We start from the raw sequence: 20242 nt of genomic DNA, 5'->3' as shown, positions 1-20242 counted from the left end.
CACTCGAAAGATCAGCAGGGACCTCGAAAGATCACCTTTCGAGGTCTAGTCATTCGAAGCATATCTTTCGATGAGATCGAAGGATCCACATCATCCTTCGATCTCTTATCCTTCGAGACAGTACATCTTTCAACTTTTACCAACTGTTGTCCAAGTCAAACCGGAGGATGGTTGACTTGGTCAACTTACAACACAAGAACAGGACATCGTTTACATCGTGACCGAATACAGACAAAGTACAGACACAAGTGCACCAACAATCTTCATAAACCACTCTGTACCAACCCGTTTCTTTGTCAAATTCAGTAACTTTCGCGTTAAACAATTTCCTACCGAATGACTTCTGAACCTCCCTACCTTCAAACCACCCACCAAAGGACTCACTCATTTTAGAATCTACGTTATTCTCAACTTTGCAAAGAATAATGTTATCATTTTCACCGGTGCATACAGGAGGCACCCCGTTAATAACCAATGCGGGCTCCCAGGTATCTCATAGATCCCGGATGTTGGAGAGTCTATATGTTGTCTTCTTTGAATGTCGTCTCCATTACATACCCTGCAAAAAGAATAAAAGATAGTAGAGATAAAAAGTTAATAATCCATCTGAGAAAGCCTTGTTTCAAAACTTAATGAAACGTTCCGTCAAATGGTGGAACGAGATGCAATATATCATAGTTATCAAAGGCGGGAAGCGCACTCAAGGCGCTAAGGCTCCGCCTAGGGCTTAGGCGAAAGACGCAAATAAAAAGTAGGCCTAAGAATATAAAAGTGCACTTAAATAAAAAATATCAATAAGATATATTATGTAATGGAAAATAAAAAATAAAATTTATTATGTAATATATATCAGTTTCCTGTAATATGAAGGTTCAACGTCATTGAGAAGCCCTTTTCATAGTTATCAAAGGCGGGAAGCGCACTCAAGGCGCTAAGGCTCCGCCTAGGGCTTAGGCGAAAGACGCAAATAAAAAGTAGGCCTAAGAATATAAAAGTGCACTTAAATAAAAAATATCAATAAGATATATTATGTAATGGAAAATAAAAAATAAAATTTATTATGTAATATATATCAGTTTCCTGTAATATGAAGGTTCAAATGGTGGAACGAGATGCAATATATCATAGTTATCAAAGGCGGGAAGCGCACTCAAGGCGCTAAGGCTCCGCCTAGGGCTTAGGCGAAAGACGCAAATAAAAAGTAGGCCTAAGAATATAAAAGTGCACTTAAATAAAAAATATCAATAAGATATATTATGTAATGGAAAATAAAAAATAAAATTTATTATGTAATATATATCAGTTTCCTGTAATATGAAGGTTCAACGTCATTGAGAAGCCCTTTTCTGTATGGTTGGCACACCGTTTCTTGCCATTCAAATAAATAAATAAATAAATACTGAAAAAATGCAGAACTAAATCAAAGAACAAAAAAAATACTGTTAATGTATTTAGGATAAGAGTAACTTGCTAGCCCACTAAATTAGAGAACAAAAAATGTTGTTAATGTAGTTAGGGTAAGAGTAACTTGCTAGCCCCTGTTGTGTTTGTTTGCTGGATTCTAGTGAAAGTTTTTTAGCCGTGCAAAAAAATATTAGGATAAAAGTAGCTAGCCATGCATTTAGGATATACAGGTTCTGTGAGTAGTAATGACTAATTCAGCATATCCAAATTAAACATTTAGTGATATAATCAGTTGCAAATAGTCCTATAAATACTGCAGATAAGGAGGAATTTACAAATTAAAAAAAGGTATTAACTATAATTTATCACGGATGGAATTAGGTTGCGCTCAAAATACCTAAGAAGTAGGAGCGCATTCAACACGTTTTGCCCAGAAAAATTGCCTAGGCGTCAAAATCAACCGCTTTTGATAACTATACAATACATAAAAGATTTCTTGCAACGTCAAATGTTAAAAAACTCTGCCGCGCATATATGAAACAGGGTAGCATTAGAGAATCCATAATAGAGGTATTTTTAGGTATTTTTAAGGAGAGAGAAAGTGATGTGGAAGAGAGAGGGTGTGAGGTGGAGGAGAGAGAGTGTGGTAATGTATGTGAAGAAAATGAGAAAAAATGGATGGAAGAAAGTAATGTAAGTGTGATGTAGGAGAGAGGAGAGAGAAGATAAGTTTTTGATAGATTTTTTGTTTGTGAGAGGGCAATAGAGAGAAAGTGTTGGGCAGATGTCATGTGGTATCCCAAAAACATCAACTAAATATTTATTATTGTGGATGCTCTTAGTCGATGGCAAATAGCCATCTGTTGGTTCACATAAATTTCAAATATAATCTAGAATGGTACCAAAACGTAAGAAAGTAGGTACATTGTTAGGTATTAAGGCTGTAAAGGGTGATGAAAACGATCACATAGCTATGCAGCTTGCTGCTGTTGACCGAGTTGACCATCAGAACACGCACAAACACAAACACTAAAACAGTAGCGTTCGTCAACTCTGGTCAACATTGACTACTTGAGCAGTCAACAGAAGTCAAACACAAGCCAAACAGCAGCAGTGGCAGTTCGCTGTTGCTGCCGCTGCGTTATTCTTTTGTTTCCTTTTCTTCTAGATAGCTATGATACTCTAAGAGCATTCACATCCTACCCATTAAAATATGTGAGAAGGAGTTTTTATATTATAAAGGGTATAAAAAGAGGTTGTTAGTGGCGGAGAGAGAAAATGTTACTGTTCATCTGTATATTTGGGGGGGGGGACACTGTTTACTTTATATAATTTTTAATATATTTTAAAAGAGGTTGTGAGTGGAAGTGAGAGAAAAGATAATGATAAAAGTATAAAAAAATATTATTTAATTGAAAAGAGAGAGAAAAGATGGTTGTTTTTAGTGTAATTATAGAGTAAAAATTGATGGATAGATTGTGAATGCTCTAATACATATGTCCTACATCAGAATACTGCAGCTAAGAGCATTCATATCCATCCCATCATATTTTCACCCTAAATTACATTAAAAACACTATATTTCCTCTCTTCTTTTCAATTAAATAATATTTTTTATACCTTTATCATTACATTTTCTCTCACAACCACTTTCAAAATATATTAAAAATTATAGGGGGTGAACAGTGCCCCCCCCCCCCAAAATATAACATTAACATTTTCTCTCTCATTTACTCACAACCACTTTTTATACTCTTTATATTTTAAAAACACCACACACAAAATTTGATGCCATGGATATGAATGCTCTAACATAATAAAATAGGCACACAGCTGAATATATAGTTACATATATTTACAGAAAATCGCTTATTAAAAAACCAAGTAGAGAAAACTTGTACCTGCTTCTTTACATACATAAAGCGTTTATGTAACGGTACAATCCGCTCTTTTTCTCTCTCCCGTTACATCTACCCTACCATACACGTTCTTGTATTTCTCACAGTCCTCAATATGGTTCCTGAATCACTAATATGCAGGGTATTGCATACACACACAATATACAAAATATATATCTGCTATCAACTACAGTGATCCACAAAATACATTACATTTAACATATTGTAAGCCAAAACTTAATAAAAAAATTACCGAAAGAAGAAATCGTACGCCCTACCCAATAATTTCTACATTTCAGTTGACCAAAAGAAGATATCAAAGTGCTTATATTGGTAAATAATATACTTTTAAGTTTAAAAAATGGACAGGTTATTTGCATATATTAAGGGGGTGTTTAGGATTGCCTTTTCAACCTGATTATTCAAAACCCATAATCTATTTTCAAAACTCAACCCAAAACACCCTCTAAAGTGATTTATTTATTTGCGTAGAGTTCTTTGTTGAACAACCAACTTATTTTAGGCCAGAAAAAAATGTCGAAATTGCAACAAAATGATCACCTCAATTAATTAATTATCTAAAAAAGTAAAATATGGATGGTTGTCGACACATAAGTATGATTTCATTTTTTTTTTTTGAACTAAGATATTGATTGGTTATACTAGTGGTGTTGGTCAAATTATAAATATTGATTGGATACTGATCTTTGAACTAAGATATTGATTGGTTATACTAGTGGTGTTGGTCAAATTATAAATATTGATTGGATACTGATCAATCACTTTGAATCATTTCTTTTCCGAATATTTTTTATTGCAAAAAAGTTGGTTAAGTAAATAAAGCCAAAAACAAAATGATTATTGTTCATGCATTTTGCTGTCAAGTATTAGATATTGATTGGAGTAATGTACATAACATGTGGCTAATGAAATAAGTTGTCATGACGTACTCACTCACAGAGTTTGTTGGCTTTACTCGGGTTTGTTCGTGGGTTGCGGGTCACAGTTCGTTAGTAGTCAGTTTATTTGCATGGAATAAGCTAATCTTCAAGTGTCACGTTTATGCATGGCTGGATATTTGAAGAAATAGGCATTTATTATTTGGTTTATTTAATAGGATTAATAAGTTAGAATTGGTAAACTAGTTTGACCGAGTATGGAGGTGAACGTTTGAGAAGTAGACGTTGGGTCATACCTTTACCTGTTCTTTAGGTAGAAAAGCATATTTTAATATTCCTTTTTAATTCCCATGTGTTCCCTGATGTAAGTCTATAAATAGACTTCTAGTTTCATGAATAAAGTAAGTCACTTTTCTGCAAGTTTCATATACATTTATTTCTCTTTCATATTTTATAGTTTAAAGCTTACGTACATATAAGAAACAGCAACACCAACACTTCGTATATATTTTGAGTGAGCTTTCAAGAGTGACGAGGGCCTGATATCCAACATTTGGTATCAGAGCTTAGATCGAGTAGAGAGGGGCTACGTTCTGATCTGATCGTCGGAAGGAGTGATCGAAGTTGTCAAGGCTGCAGCGATCAGAAGTTACCGGTGTGCAGTGATCGGAGGCGACGGGTCAGCAGTGACCGGAGGGAGAACTAGGTGATCGCAGGTCAGCGGGTTCGAGGGTTTATGTTCTAGCGGGTCAAGAGGGTAGCGGAGACGAGTCGTGATTAAGGCCAAATCAGCGGGCTTGTTAACCCAGTTGTTGATCGAAGAACGAAGGAGATATTAAGTGACCAGAAGGTAATAATCAAGTGTGTAAAACAGCAGGAGAAAGGTAGCAAAAGGTGTTTGCAGGTAAAACTTTCAGCAGTGTTTTAGTTGATTATTAATCTTTGGTAGAGCAGGATTTTACAACTATGCCTAATACGGAGAATCAAGCTTTGGTCACCGTTAAGGAGAACAACACCCTTTCTCTTCAATGCCCGGTGTTGTCATCCACAAATTATACGGTATGGGCCATGAAAATGCGGGTTATCTTCAATGTTCACGGGGTGTGGGAGCAAATCGAACCCGGAACCACCGTGGATGCGAAGAAGAATCATATTGCAATCGCTCTTTTGTTTCAATCTATTCCCGAGGAACAAACGTTGCAAATAGGGAATCTCAAAACGGCGAAGGATATGTGGGGTGCCATCAAAACCCGTCATTTGGGTGCGGAACGGATTCGAGAAGCAAGACTTCACACTCTCATGGGAGAGTTTGATAATCTGAAAATGAAGGATCAAGAAGTTGTGGATGACTTTGCTAATAGGTTGTCGGGATATGCTTCGCGAGCCGCCTCACTCGGCTCGGAAATAGAGGAAACAAAGGTGGTGAAGAGATTTCTTATGGGGTTACCTAAACGGTTCATTCATATGGTGGCGTCTATAGAGCAGCTTGTAGACTTGAAGACCGTCGGTTTTGATGATGTTGTTGGTCGGCTAAAGGCATATGAGGAACGGGTCAAGGATGAGGAGACTCAAGCCGAGCATCAAAACCAACTCTTGTTTGCAGGTTCGGAAGAAAAGGCAAAAGAAAAGGAGCACAAGTGTGAGCATTGTGGTTGTAGTAAATCGAACCGCGAAGACTATGGGCGTGGCCGAGGTGGAGGTCGGGAGTCCGGGAGAGGTCGAGGAGACGGTCGATTACAACGGGACAAGAGTCGTGTTAAATGTTACAAGTGCAACCAAGTCGGGCATTATATATCGGAGTGTCCAAAGTGGGAGAAAACGGAAGAGCTCAACTTGAACCGATGTGAAGATGATGAACCGACATTGTTGTGAAGAAAGCGGTACGAACAAACACCGATTAAGGGGGTGATTGTTGGCTTTACTCGGGTTTGTTCGTGGGTTGCGGGTCACAGTTCGTTAGTAGTCAGTTTATTTGCATGGAATAAGCTAATCTTCAAGTGTCACGTTTATGCATGGCTGGATATTTGAAGAAATAGGCATTTATTATTTGGTTTATTTAATAGGATTAATAAGTTAGAATTGGTAAACTAGTTTGACCGAGTATGGAGGTGAACGTTTGAGAAGTAGACGTTGGGTCATACCTTTACCTGTTCTTTAGGTAGAAAAGCATATTTTAATATTCCTTTTTAATTCCCATGTGTTCCCTGATGTAAGTCTATAAATAGACTTCTAGTTTCATGAATAAAGTAAGTCACTTTTCTGCAAGTTTCATATACATTTATTTCTCTTTCATATTTTATAGTTTAAAGCTTACGTACATATAAGAAACAGCAACACCAACACTTCGTATATATTTTGAGTGAGCTTTCAAGAGTGACGAGGGCCTGATATCCAACAGAGTTGACGTTGGTGTGGGCAATGTGTGAGATCGCTAGAAACGTTAGTGAAGCAAAAGTTGCAAACTGAATCCGAAACAAAAATAGTTGTATTGGACATCACAAAAGTGACATACTTGAAAATGGCGGTAAAAGAAACATTAAGACTACACTCTCCAGCCCCATTGATGATCCCTCATGAATGCATGAGCCATTGTCAAATTGGCGGTTACGACATCTTACCTGGGACAACCGGTTTAATCAACGCGTGGGGGATAGGATGAGATACAAACATTTGGGGAGAGAATGCGGCTGAGTTCTATCCAGAAAGGTTTGAGAAGTTTGAGGTTGATTTTGAGATGGTCCCGTTTGGGGGGTGGAGGAAGATCGTGTCCAGCAATGAACACGGCTCCTGCAACTGTTGAGTTTGTGTTAGCAAATCTGCTTTACTGGTTTGATTGGGAAGTTCCCGATGGAGTGAAGAATGAAGATTTGAACATGCAAGAAGAGGGTACCTTAGTTCTCCGAAAGAAAGTACCACTTTGCCTTGTGCCTACAAATTATATTTGGGATGATTAATAAGTAATCAGCTTCTTCTTCTTCTTATTTTTTTATTTTTTTTATTTTTATTTTTGTAAAATACCTACTGCTTGAATAAGAAATCCATATATTGAGGTCGGTTGTTTTTATTTGAATGCTAAATGGGTCCGATCGGAAAGCAATGCATAGCTGCCAAAAGATCCACAACGGCCTCTGTAGTCTTTGAGTTTTAGACAACCTCCGGTGTTCTAGAATGAATGGGGAATATAGGTGGTTGTTTGCACTACAAGAAATTGATGGTATGGTAATAGGGCTTCAAACGAACTGAACGAAAACGAATAAGGTCTTATTCATGTTCGTTCGTTAAGGATATAATGTGTTCATGAACGGTTTAGGAACACTTACCAAAAGAGATTTTATGCTTGTGTTCATTCATTAAGGAAAGGTACGTGTTCACGAACACAGAAAAAATTAGCGAAGATGACGATGGCTAGATGTGGATGGTGAGAGGGAACGGGGCTAGACCTTGAAGCTCTAATCGTTGAACGAAAGTCGATAGTATTTTTTGATGTGAATGATGAAAAGGATAGTGAAACGGTGCATAAACAAAGTGGAAATAGGGTTTCTTATTTTATTTATTTGGGTAATGAGATAAATAAGAATTAAAAAATATAAAAAGTTTAGATAAAATAAATAAATCCTAAAAGATCTTTAATGAACAACATAAAACAAATGAACACGAAAGAATGTTGACAAACCAATTACCGAAAGTTCACGAACACATTTGAACAAACGAGATATTTATTCGCGTTCATTCATCATTTAACTAACTAACTAAATGAAATTTCTTCTTCATGTTCACTCACTAATGAAATGAACGAACGTAAACGAAGACACGGGCTTTTCACATTACTAAGTGCTAGAGTGACAACCTCTTATTAAAACGGTGAGAACGCTTCCTGGCCTAACACGTGTCACGCCGCTTAGAAAAGGGCGGAGGGGCTTTTTTGTCCTTTCATCTTCTGCTTTTCCAGTTCCGCTTTTCCCAATATTGTTGGTTTTTAAGATTTCTGGCGTTAACCAAATTCAATATTTAATGGCGTTTAATGGTTTCATCTTATTAACATTTTGGCGTTTATGGCGTTTATTCATATCGTATGCCATTGTAACCCACGGGTCAGGAAATCTATTTGAATGGCGTTTTTCAAGGCGTTTTAAACAAGTTGGCCCATTGTTCTATTATTTCTTATAAACATTTTGGCGTTTTGGTTATCTTGGCGTTTTACAATTGTTGGATTATATTTCAGCCCCAGTAGAAAAAAAAATACAAGCGAAGAAAATAAATTAAAAATCCTAATCGGATCTCTCTTCACAATATTCACTGTCATCAGTCTCTTTGTTCATTAATAGTACAAGAACTAACACCAAAATATGGCGTTTATGTAAAACTTAACAAACCGATCGGTTTGATTTTTTTGCTTGCTCGTCTGTTGAAGTTGTTTTTTTGTGGATGTTTGGGGACATAGATCTATGACGTGTGGGTGGGTTTTTCGCTTTTTCTTCATGTTGATCTTCATCTTTATCACCATCCCAGTCTTCAGTGTCATTGATCTCTTGTCCTCATCCAAGCCTTCTTCAAGAAAAAAAAAATACAAAATGCCATATGACTGGCATTAGTATTTTTGTCACACCCCCAAAATACCACACACGGAAACCCCCAAAAGACGTGTGACGTACCAGGATCTTAGCCACCAATCACATTGAACTCGTAAGTACATTTAAATAAACTTTCATTCATTATCATAAAGTATTACAAAACGTTACATATAATTCGTTGTACACAGTGGAAGCGTAACTCATTTGTTAATTGTTTAATAAACCACGCGTAAGTAAACCATTAGACTTGTGATGCGATTCCTTGTATCTCGACCCATGACCACTCCAACTTCCAGACAGCAAGTTCCAAATGATTTCAACCTATAGACCTGCAAGCATGCAGACAAGTGTGTCAGACGGCGCTGGTGAGTTCAAGGTTTTGTTAACGTGTTTAGATACAAGTTACCAGATTAAAACGTTTCACAGATGCATTGTTGTTAATCACACGCTTACCGCAGATGGCTCCAGATTATTTGCCCTAAACCCCATTGCCTCTATCAAAGCAATGGTCAAGATGGGGGTCACTAGTTCACTCCCGACCTCCTCGGTGCGGTGTGACGGTGCCAAACCTAAGTATCAATATCACATCAGTTTATCGAACCCTATTTCATCAACATTATCCAATGACACCAATCATCGACATAATACAATCGGTTATATAGAGAATGATGTCTAGCAAAAACCCTAGTTCATATTACATTAATCAGTAGATCAATCGGTCTGTACACAAAACATTACATCACGTGTTCATCATCTGGGCATTTAAGTTATTGATTCTAATACACACAGTAACCCCAAACCAACGACTATAATTATAACAATTCCAATCCTGTGGTTAACAATCAAATATTCTAAACAAAGTGTACAAGCAATCCACACCAATAATCACACGAATATACGCATAAGTAAAGAACCGAGATGTTATTTACTAACTAGGCAATGTATAGAACTAGGCACGCGAGATGATCCCTAAGAGAAAAGGCTTCGACGAAGGTGAGGGGGGTCTGCCGTCGCAATATTTGATGGGGGTGATGTTTGTTTAGGGTTTGCAATACAATATTGTATGCTAATACTCCTAGTTTACGTATAAGAAGCAAAAGAGAGGATTTGGGCCGAGTTAATTACAAAATGCCAAGTTGGTTCACATGTGTTGATGGCCCAAAGGTAAAAGCGATCGGCCCAATGTAGTTAGGGATAAAAGCGGCCCAAAAACATAGGTGTAAGATATCTAACGGAGTTATTATACGTTAAGTTCGAGTTTAACAGAATTATAACGGCACAGATTAACATCACTGACCTTAAAAGTTCGGGTTGTCACATCATCCCCAACTTGAAAGAAATTTCGTCCTGAAATTTGACAAGTAATCCAAAATAATAAGATGTTGACTTAAGACGAATGTGGAGATGACTGTGGATTTTCCATGGGTCCCACAACATCCCTAACTTGAAAGGGAATTTCGTCTCGAAATTCGCCAATGACAGCAAAAGTTGGTTCAACCATCTGAACAATTAAGGATATAAGAGCTTTATCAGATCCTTACGTTCCCACATGAACTCCGGTCCACGTCTTGAGTTTCAACGAACTCTCACGATTGTCATACGACTTATGCTATCGAACCTTGACTTCCTAGTCCATGCTTTCGATAGATCCCCTGATACCACTACTAGTCATTAATCTTAGGCTCTAGCAAGGGTATCACAAGCGTTTCACCGGACAAACACTGCCTTAGATCCGAGACACCAATATCATCGCGAACGTTATCCAATTTGTCAGTTAACTCGAGTTTGTGAGCCATGTCGCTGATTCGTTCAAGCAATCCGAATATCCCAACGCATCGTAAACTAAACTTGCCACGTTTTCAATAGCGTACCGCACCCTCCCAGGGTGAAACTTTCGATTATGACACGTTCGCCTACAGCGAACTCCCAGTGTTTCCTGACAGTCACGCGTTGTCGTCAACAATATCTGATCTAGGCAATCTTCAAAAGTTTCGAGTACAAGTCCTGGATCTGTGATTAGGTTGTCACCTACCTTAATCCATCAAGGAGATTAGCGTTACTGTCCATGCAATGCCTCAAACAGAGTTTTCTGAACCGTTGTAATAAACTCAACCAAAGGTAGGTGTCCTTCCAATATTTATTTAGCCAATCACACACATGCTCGCAGCATGTCTACAAGTGTCAGGATGGTTCGTTTACTCTAACCGTTCGTCCTATGATGATAAGTAATGCTCCGGTCTATATGTGAGCCAAGAGGGTTGTGTAATGCCTGTCACAAATCGGGTATAGATCAAAATCAGAGATAACAGGAGTTGGCACCTCATGCCTAGAAGGCCTCCTCTCTCAGAGAAGTGTTCACAGTTGTGAAGACTCGCCAGTTTCCTTGATTGCAAGAAAATGTGTTGGTTACGTGAGACAATCACCAATCACCCAGGTGATACCAGTTTCCGTTTCGAGTTGTAAGCGGACTAGCGACAAAATCCTTGGTAGTCTGTTCCCATTTCCATATGGGTGTTTCTGGTTGCTGATACTCCACCTTGACTTTTCCACAAGTCAACATCATTCACAAACATTGCTAGGTGGGCCTTCATGCCTGTTCACCAGTTGAATATCGAGGCCTGTGCACTTTGCTCAACACAATTTCCCTACAGTTGCCGTATAATGAGATCCACATTCGTTCGTTGAGGTAGCGAATATCGTCCGACCTACCAAAGGTTGCTTCTCCAGTTTGGACAGAGCGAGTCTGATCAAGTAAGTTAGAGTCGATAGTGAGCTGCAAAGCTCGTGTATATTCAAGTTTTACAGTCGTAGTCACCCAAAAATTCCATCCAGCGATGCCATTAACTGATTTAGCTCTTCCGAAACAAGGTACACGGGAGGCCCTTGTGATCGGTCTAAGTAGTGCATTCAGTACCGTCCAAGTAATGCCTCCACTTAAATCCAAGGACTACGGTTTTCACCGCAGGTTGTGTATCGTGCAGTTCCTCTTCGTAACTCCATTACGTAAGGCATCACCTTCTCATGTTGCATCGGCGCGTAACTGGGACTCTGATGCGTACCATCGTGGTATACCACTAGATTATCAGTTCTCTCGGATAGAAGCGATGCTCCGTGCATTGCAGAGTTGGGTTTCAAAAGCTGAAAAGATGTCCTCCTGTTTTGTCTTCCACTAGCACCCTGCTGTGCTAAAGAGGTTACAACGGCGCAATTTTGAAAATCCCTCGATGAATCTGCAATAGTAGCTGGCGAAACCAAGGAATTATTGTATCCCTGCAGAAATCTTTGGTGTCGATCAGTTTCTAACCAAAACAAATCTTAGCGAGATCCGCGGGTATTCCCTATTTCGTTGATTACACGACCAAGAAAGTGTACCTCCCAAACCATGAAGTCACACTTGGGTAGCCTTCGCGTGGAGTTGCTCCTCCCCTAGGAGCCCTCTGATAAGATACGAGTGCTGCTCATGGTGTTCCTTTCTCCTGGAAGTGGTTCCAAGTGCCATCAATAAATACGTTTGACAGCTTGACGAGATGATGCTTACACTTACGATTCATGTGATCCATAAAGCTGCTGGTGTACCGAAAATAATCACTTGGGTCACCAGAAACTTGTATCACAAACATGCTAGACCTACAATGCATAACAGTCCATTACGATAATCTTCGTGGCACGCGGCCTAGTTGGTTTCAGGCCCAACCAACAGATGCAAGCAGCCCAAAACTAATAAACTATATTAAGTGTGCGGCCCAAATCAGTTTACCTAAAACTGAGTATGAGTTAATTAGATCAAGATAATGGCCGACACACTAGTTACAACCACACATGAGCCTGATGTCATGAATTGACGTAATGAGGGAACACGTCATATAACAATAAATGCAATCTGATGATTCTAATAATCATGGCCGACAAATGATGTTCACCATATTATCCTATTGGTCCGCTTGATGTATATCAGTATTGGGCCGAGAGAAGAGTTAATAAAAGTTGTGCGGCCCAGTAACAATTCAGAAAGTGTGCACGTGTGTGTAAGTGGCCCAGCGAAGCCCAGACAGTATGCTAAATGCTTCAGACAATATGCAACGAAACTCCCAGGTTTCGTCATGACCGGCTCCGACGAAACTCCCATGTTTCGTCATTACCAGTTCCGGCGAAACTCCTACGAAACTCCCAGGTTTCGTCGACTCCCAGGTGACGAACATCATCTAGCACAGTTACACATTTCATGTGATCAAACAACAGTTACCGCATTACATTCATTCAAAACCTTGATCATCGTTCTAATCATTAACATGTATCAATATCACATCAGTTTATCGTACCCTATTTCATCAACATTATTCAATGACACCAATCATCGACATAATACAATCTGTTATATACAGAATGATGTGTAGCAAAAACCTTAGTTCATATTACATTAATCAGTAGATCAATCGGTCTGTACACAAAACATTACATCACGTGTTCATCATCTGGGCATTTACGTTATTGATTCTAATACACACAGTAACCCCAAACCAACGACTATCATTATAACAATTCCAATCCTGTGGTTAACAATCAAATATTCTAAACAAAATGAAGCAATCAACACCAATAATCACACGAATATACGTATAAGAAAAGAACCGAGATGTTATTTACTAACCAGGCAATGTATAGAACTAGGCACGCGAGATGATCCCTAAAAGAAAAGGCTTCGACGAAGGTGATGGGGGGTCTGTCGTCGTAATATTTGATGGGGGTGATGTTTGTTTAGGGTTTGCAATACAATATTGTATGCTAATACTCCTAGTTTAGTATAAGAAGCAAAAGAGAGGATTTGGGCCGAGTTAATTACAAAATGCTAAGTTGGTTCACATGTGTTGACGGCCCAAAGGTAAAAGCGATCGGCCCAATGTAGTTAGGGATAAAAGCGGCCCAAAAACATAGGTGTAAGCTATCTAACGGAGTTATTATACGTTAAGTTCGAGTTTACCGGAATTATAACGGCACAGATTAACGTCACTGACCTTGAAAGTTCGGGTTGTCACAATTTTTTTCTTGAATTTTTGTCCATCTCATGCAGCAAAATCTTTTTGAGTTACTCGCCTCCGCTAACAATTCATTCAGTGAAACTTGACGAATAACAATACTGAATATCCAATAAAGCATATTAGCCATCTTTGATTTTTTTTTTGGCGTTTTACAGTGAGTGGTATTTAGTAGTATTGGCGTTTGTTTTTTTTTTTTTTTTTTTTTTGGTTTGATCAAATGGAAGTTGCTGAGATTTATCATTTTATAGGATCTCTTTTTGGCGCCTAAGTTAGGCGGTGCGTTATTATAATAAAGTATTTGTCTTTTCAGTTACTGTTTGTAATTATTGTTTTTGACAGGCTTTATCTCTGAAGTCTGTAACACGTCCCATCTTTCAAGTTTGGCGTTTTAGATTCTAATATAATAAATTTTCCCTATCTTCAGTTTTTCTGATTTGAAGTTACTGTTTCTAGTTACATTTTAAAGTTTGTTTTTTATTTTTTATTTTTTATTTTTTATTTTTTATTTTTTATTTTATTTTATTTTAGGTTTTTTATAATACTTTTTCAAACTAATTTTATTATAGTTTTGGAGTTTTGAGGGGCGTTTAACGGGATGATATCGTTTAAACAAGCATTTTAGCTGTTTTGCGTTTTTATTATATATGGCGTTTTTATTATACAACAATCAATTCAAAAGGAAAATAAAAAAAGAATACATAAAAAAAAGTTTTTTTATAATACTTGTCCAAAGTAATTTTATGATGTTTTGATAAACGCCAAAGGTGTAAGACATTTGCTTTTTTGGCATTTTTATTAGATATGGCGTTGTTATTTAAATAACAATCAACTGAAAAAGAAAATTAAACAAAAAAAAAATTGATCCTCAAATCTTCACTGTCACAAGTCTCTTTAATCTTTTGAAGCATCTTCACTGGCTGTTTCGACTTTCGTATGAAATCAGCCTCTTTTTCTATAGTTTTTGTCCATCTCATGCAGCAAAATGTTATTGAGTTTACACCCTTTCAGCCAAAATGTTATCTTTTTTGGCGTTTTATCGAGAAAAAGAACGCCCCAAAATAAACCTTCTTAAAACTGTAAATTTGATCATGCTAAAATCAATAAAGTGTTGCTGTATGGTGTTGGATAACATTGTTAAACCTCAGTTAAGAAAGATAACTGACAATGTTGTCCACACCATATAGCTACACTTTATTGACAGCAATATATTTGATTTTTGGGTTTTCTGGCATTTATTAGTCGAATGGTATATATTAAATATGGCGTTTGGGGTTTTTGTTTGTGTTTTTTAATTGAAGGTCTGAGTTGTTGTATATATAAGATTTTTTTGGCGGTTTTTTTAGGAGGAATTTTACTATAATTAAGTTTGGCGTTTTATATCTAATGGCGTTTTTTAGAAGAATGTTGTGTGATTTTTGTTTTGGCGTTTTATTTTCATGAGATGGCGTTTTGTTTGGAGTAGTCAAAAGACGCTTTTACCCTTATTGAAGCGCGTCCACGTAATAAAATTGATGTTATTTACGAAAATGGCACCGCGCCAATCTAGTCCATAGATTGTTTTGATCGGACGATTGATAAGCGTTCTCACCGTTCTCACACTTTCTACCGTTTTCTCTAAATCCCGACCCTATATATATATATATATAGGAGAAGGATCCGTTAGGAACCACCCTTTATTGCGAGAACCGCGAGAACCAACGTGAACACAACCAAAAATACCTAAAAATAGCTAAAAACACACAAAAAAAATTATTTTTTTACTTATAATTCGCTATATTTCGTTATAAAAAAATACACATGTGTAATAAACTCGAGAACTAACTAAAAAAAGCCTAAAAAATACCCCTTGATTGTAAAAAAAATTGGTATGTTTTTTAGGCTTTTTAAGTTAGTTTTCAAGTTTTCACAATAAAAGGAATTTTCGCTTGATCTTCCCCTACATATATATATAGGGATAGGTTCGTCTATGAACAACCCCTTGATTTTGAACACTAGTGAACTAATCCTAGCCCTTAATTATCAATACACAAGTGTATACACAAGTGTGAAATCAATGGCTAGGATTTCATGGTGAAAATACACTAGTGTATTTTACGATTTGATGATGTAAATAAATGGTCAAGATTTGTTCACTTAGTTCACAAATACACTATATATATATAGGTGTATATATATATATATATATATATATATATATATATATATATATATATATCTACTGAAAGTATACAGTACAATATGCCTTATCGTATAAGCGTACGAGATTGCTAATTATCAAGTTATATTAATGTCAAAACAGGTTGCATAGCTTCTACATTGCTAATTATGCATTTATTTGAAAATTAGCTTTCTGTTGACTTTTTATAATCAAGTTTGACTCGACAATTGACCTAATTAGAGTGGGAATCAGAGGGTGACCTTTTAAGGGTTTAATGCCCACATAATTACCAACTCATAGGTACTTTTAATTAGAAATTTGACTAGAGCAATTATGATTAATGACGAAGTCAAACCTTAATTACGACGGTTTGACTAAACGCTAATAAACTAAGCAAAAACTAAATTAAAGGAGGTTAAGCATACTTACAATAGTCCTAAGCACAACTAATGATCACTAGGAAAGATGCTTGAGCTCCAGGAACCTCTAAGAAGTGTGTTGTGAAGTTGCAAGTGAATGAGCAATTGAAGATCACAACTTCATGGCCTTATATAGGTTTCTAAATTCAATTTGATCATGCCAAACAAGTCTAGGATTGATTCCAGATCATTACAAGTGTCCCTAGGCCTCCATATACCATCAAACAAGCCCATAGATTCAAAAACAAGCTTCTTAAGTCGGTTAAACGGGCTGGAACAGGCAGCTGGCAAGAATTCTGCATTTGGTGTCCTTAGGCGGCCCGCGTAAGGATCCATAAGGATCTTACGCGCCCCGTGTGGCTACTCTGATCCGGTTACAAAGTTTCATAAATTGCAAATTTCAGTCCCTGGTCCTTCTAAACTTGTTTTTAAGCCCATTTCTTGCACTTTAAACCCCCAAACTTGACTTTTAAGGACTCCAAGTTATAAACCAACTTTGTTTAGTCCCCGGTTATTCATACGTTCACCGAAAAGTCTTAAATTTCAACGTTGACGCTTTTAATCCCTCGTATACGAATATTGTCATAACTTTCTCATACTTAATCGAAACCTTATGAAATTTTTATCACACATTCTCGTGAGTATAATTAACCATTACAAAGCTTCGGGTTTGCTAAAAGATCAATCAGAGGTATACTTTGAACATGTTGACACATTTAGTCCCTGTAGTTTGTAATTCCTCACTTTCTTTCACAATTAGCTTCGTATGATCCATGATTTATTCGTTTAAGGGTATAAACATCTTATAGGGCTATTGAAAGATATATTTATTCTTTGTTGACCTTTTGAATCCTTTTACGCACATAGATTCCCTGTTTGTCAACTTTAGTCCCTCTAATTCAATCCTTTACACGTTTTAAGTCCATGACACGTGTCGATATGATATTGGACATGAATTTTCGAGGTGTTACAAATGGCTATTCTAGAAAAATCATGAATAAAACGTCTATAATATCCTGCCAATCCAATAAAACTCCTTACTTCCGTTAGTGATTCAGGGATTTTCCATTTGGTAATTGCCTCAATCTTTGTGGGATTCACATGAATCCCTTCATGATTAACCAAATGTCCAAGGAATTGCACTTCTTGCAACCAAATTTCACATTTTGAGAATTTAGCATAAAGCTTTTCCTTTCTCAATAATGTCAGGAGTATATGCAACCAGGTATGGTTTACATATCCTTTTCATCATGTCCATAAATGCGGCTGGGGGGTTAGACCAAAGGGCATGACTGTAAATTCATAATGACAATACCTTATTCTGAAAGCAGTTTTAGGAATGTCCTTTCCCTGTACTTTCAATTGATGATATCCTGAGCTTAAGTCGATCTTGGAAAAGAATTGGGCTCCTTGAAGTTGATTGAATAGATCATCGATTCTCGGTAATGGGTACCGATTTTTAATCGTAACCTTATTCAATTCTCGGTAATCAATGCAAATACGCATCGATCCATCTTTCTTCTTGACAAATAACACCAGTGCTCCCCATGGCGATGAGCTACGTTGTATGAAACCTTTCTCTAGCAATTCGTCTAGCTGTTTCTTCAATTTCTGCATCTCCGTTGGTGCTAGTCGATAAGGTGCCTTGGCAATAGGTGCTGTTCCAGGTATCAGGTGAATTCTAAATTCAACCTCACGATCTGGCGGTAATCCAGGTAATTCTTTTGGAAAAACATCTGAGAATTTAGATATGACGGGAATATCTTTCAATTTTTTTCCTTTAGTGTTAATGATTACAGAAATCATATACACCATTCCTCCTTTCCGTGCATAACTTGCAACTTGCATAACAGAGATGACTTTTTTTTCTCGTTGGTTTGTCTTCTTTAATTGTGATCCTTTCACCAGTTGGCGTACATACTTCTATGGACTTTTGATCACAAAAAATACGCGCGTGATTGGCTACCAACCAATCCATTCCTAACACGACATCAAATCCAGCTAGATCCATTGGTAGGGGTTAGCGGTAAAGTTATGGTTTAAAATTTCTATTTTTCCTTCCTGAAGAATTTCTCTTACTTTGGTAGAGTTTCCATTTGCCGTCTCCACCCGACGTCTTGGTGAAGTTTAGTTAATGGTTGATTGAGAAGTTTGTAGAAAGAAGTATTTATAAAACTTGGGTTTGCACCAGAGTCAAATAATACTTTAGCATAAACATCATTAACTAAAAATGTACCGGCAATCACATCCGGAATCATCTTAGCTTCTTCAGCTGTCAGAGCGAATTCTCTGGCATTCTTCTTGGGTCCTTCTGTTGCCTTTGCTATGTTGTTTGCCGCTAGAGTTAGTTTCGGATAGTTCGGTTTGATATAGCTAGCTTCTCTACAGTTGTAGCATATTCGGGCACTAGCTTTTTTCTTACAATCTTCTTCCTTATGTCCTGGTATCTTACAAAAGTTGCAGGACACAACACACTTTCCCGAGTGTTTCTTCTTACAGGACTTGCAGTAGGGTGAAGAGGAAGAACCTGTTCTTTTTCCGCGATAGGAATTACCATAACGTAGTTCTTGGGTAATCTTTTGAGCTATTTATTTTTTGCTTTTCCTCTTGTGTGCGTACCAATTCAAATGTCAGGGTATTGGCAAGTTCCACTGCTTCTTCTATGGCTTGTGGTCTAGATGCCTTGACTATATGTCTGATCTCACTGATTAATCTCCAGATGTAATGGGAGATTAATACTGGTTCTGGTGATGCTAGTGTTGGGACTACCCTTGCATATTCAAAGAAAGTGGTATTATACTCCCCGCAATATACTCCAATCATTCTATGATTTAGGAATTTATTAGAAATCTGTTCCTTTTCATGAGGGGGACAGAATTTCCTTTCAACTATTTCCTTAAAGTTGTTCCATTCCATGTTATAAACCCTGTCACTTCCTCTTGATTGAAGAATGGTATTCCACCACTCTAAAGCTGCATTCTTAAAGAGATTAGAAGCATACATGATCTTATCCTCATATGCACACTTACTTATTTTTAAAACTGCTTCTGTCTTTTCTATACAGCGCAAGGCTGAAATGGCTCCTTCATTGCCTGAGAATTCTATCGGTTTGCATGATAAGAATTCTTTATAAGAACAATCATATGGGATGGTCCTTCTTCTTTTTGGAATTGGAGCTTGGATAAACAGTCTGTGATTTCCATTCACGTTGTGACTTGGCTCAGTGGGTGTTTACTTCCGATTGTGGAATTATTTTCTGCCTTTTTATTAATAGTATTGATAATATAGGGCATGGCATCTATGATTCCTTGAGCTACTATGTGTTCGATAGCACTTTTATCCACTTGGGTTCTGTTATTATTGTTATTCTGGATTTCCTGATTTACTTCGTTTGACATCTGAATTGTAAACAATATCGGGTATTGATATCATAGAATAAGTTAAACAAACAAATACTCAAGCATATTGATCCAAAAGCATCGATCATTGCGACTTTTACTCTTTTCATATAGAGTAAAATGCACGGATAGTCCGTATAGTTTGGTGAAATTTCACCTTTAGTCCCCAACTTTTCAGAATTACACTCTTAGTCCCTGTGGTTTGACAAGTTGTTACTCGGATAGTCCCTAAAGCGGATGAAGGTTACTCGGATAGTCCCTGTGGTTTGACAAGTTGTTACTCGGATAGTCCTTGTCATTTCACACCCACTTAACCAGAAAAACTAACCTCCATCCACTTTGGGGACTATCCGAGTAACAACTTGTCAAATCACAGGGACTAAGAGTGTAATTTTGAAAAGTTGAGGACTAAAGGTGAAATTTCACCAAACCACATGAACTATCCGTGCATTTTACTCT

Source organism: Helianthus annuus, chromosome 7 (genome assembly GCF_002127325.2).
Source record: "Helianthus annuus cultivar XRQ/B chromosome 7, HanXRQr2.0-SUNRISE, whole genome shotgun sequence".
Classification (NCBI taxonomy): domain Eukaryota; kingdom Viridiplantae; phylum Streptophyta; class Magnoliopsida; order Asterales; family Asteraceae; genus Helianthus; species Helianthus annuus.
Note: the sequence above shows the minus strand (reverse complement) of the source record.